The 2,096-nt window shown below is 36.9% G+C and overlaps 1 non-coding gene across 1 annotated transcript; it reads left to right on the top strand.

Moving 5' to 3' along the window:
• The first annotated feature begins 320 nt into the window (after positions 1-320).
• On the top strand, positions 321-400 carry TRNAK-CUU (transfer RNA lysine (anticodon CUU)). Its single transcript has one exon. It is a non-coding gene; the product is annotated as a tRNA-Lys (tRNA).
• The last annotated feature ends 1,696 nt before the right edge of the window (positions 401-2,096 follow it).

Raw genomic sequence — 2,096 nt, 5'->3', positions numbered from 1 at the left:
TTCTTTACTGACAGAAGTTCATCTCCAATATGCTCCTAGGAAGTGTAATATCATTGCAGATGCTCTGGCCAAGATGGGGTTTACTAGCACGGCCATCTATGACACAGCTTCTCCTAACTTGAGGACTCTAGTGCAGAAAGATCTATTGGGATTTCAATCCCCTACTAGTTAGTTTTCTCTTTTAGGCTTTTTGCCTTCTTGTATACCAAAAAAAAAAAACCTGGACTCACATTGCGTGGGTTAGCTACTTAGCATGTAATTATATGCTTCGTTAGTATATCAGACCTAGTTATTATTAAATCTTAAAACTATATAAGTTATCTGTTGTAGTCTAGTCGGTTAGGACTTAGGATACTCGGCTCTTACCCGAGAGACCCGGGTTGGATTCCCGGCAACGGAAAGATTTTTTGTGTTTTGTGTTTCAGCAGCTACCAACGTCAAGCGGGAGCATTATAGTCTTTTCGTTAGATTCATGGCCCTTGCCGAAGCCCAAGCAGCAACCATAGATACATGCATGCATGCGTCTATCTATATATCAGCCTCTCCGTTCGGTGGCACTCCGTCGTATCGCTTTCAAGTTTCAACCTTCCCTCCTCTCATCTGTTCTTTCCTCTGCAACGTCGTAACGTTACACTTCTCCTGTAAATCCAGTGATTTGTGAATATGTTTATTTATATGAATGTCTATGTGGGCTTCGGAAAAGAAGTGCTCGAACCCAATGAGGGAAATCAAACTCCAGAAACTCACCCTCATGATCAACACCTGTGTTGGTGAAAGTGGTGATCGTCTCACTAGCCTTAGTTGCTAAGGTCGGCTTTGTACCTGCTTCCTATAATTCCTGGTTGGGTTCACTTGAATGTTGGATTTCCAGAAACCAAAATGCTTCTTCGAATTCATGTCTCTGCCAGTTCCTATGATAAATAAAGCAACCCAGAAGCAAGTTATCGGGCAATGGTACCGGATTACCGCTATTATATTTTCAGTATGTTAGATCCATCTCCCTGTTTGTCTTTCAATTCAGTCCTCGCCTTGTGCCTAAAGTGCTTCTCGATTATGATAATATCTCAATTTGGTTTCTTTAATTAAATCTATCATCGAATATCTGTTTTTCTATCAAATTCAGATGGACACATTATGTGATGGACCACTAATTATATTTATATTTGGGAAGGGATTGATTGAGAAATGTCTATATCTTAAAAACCTAATTAAGAAGACAATGTTATCATTCACAAAATTGAGAATTGTCTTATTTGTGAAGTAACGAATTAAGGCAATTTTCAGAAAGACTCAATTCAGAAATACCTCATCATTTACTCTGTAATCACCCATTTTTTCATTCGAAAAAGGAGCATTTTGACTACTAACAATTCATCGTGTGAATCTTGCTCCTATGTAAGTGAAAAGTTGTCATATATACATGTGTGTGTGTGTGTGTGTGTGTGTTCTTCCTTGCTCTCTCTTCTAAAGCATTCACAGGAAGTGATCGGAGGAGAAGGCAACGGGTCGTGCTTCACTCTTCACCAGATTCTAACGCTATTGTAGAAATAACTTTGAGGAAAATTGGCAAGTATACCAATTCTATTTACTATTCAACTCTAACAACAAAAAAATTATAATTCTAGCTTTCATTATTTAACACTCGTACCTCGTCAAGAATTTTCTTATGGATATCTACCACTTCCATTTTTTAACACAAGGATTTGGTCTTCATACATAATTTTACAAACAAGGTCATGTACCTTCATAATGATTTTACATGTTCGAGACCCTTATTAAGGGATAAAAATTTTGTTAATTTGGTCCTTGAATATAATTTTCTCTGTACGTATAGTCAGCAAAACATGTCAACCTTCAACATATAGCGGCATCAATACTTCATCTATGATTAACAACTTAATTTTGTCAAGTAGGAAATTTAATATAAACTCGAAATAATTACAACACAAGTATACTGGACGCACCTTAGACAATTATTTAATAAAAACCACACAGTTGTTGAATAAAAACTTTACAATCACAACACACCAATTTTCTGAGTCCTTAATACATTGGAGTCATAGTACATAATAAAGCAAGCCACGCTTTAAGGATAG

The sequence above is a fragment of the Neltuma alba genome, unplaced genomic scaffold (genome assembly GCF_004799145.2).
Source record: "Neltuma alba isolate B1F8T4 unplaced genomic scaffold, ASM479914v2 tig00007112_pilon, whole genome shotgun sequence".
NCBI lineage: Eukaryota > Viridiplantae > Streptophyta > Magnoliopsida > Fabales > Fabaceae > Neltuma > Neltuma alba.
The sequence above is the reverse complement of the archived record's forward strand: the minus strand, read 5'-3'. Positions and strand labels throughout refer to the sequence as shown.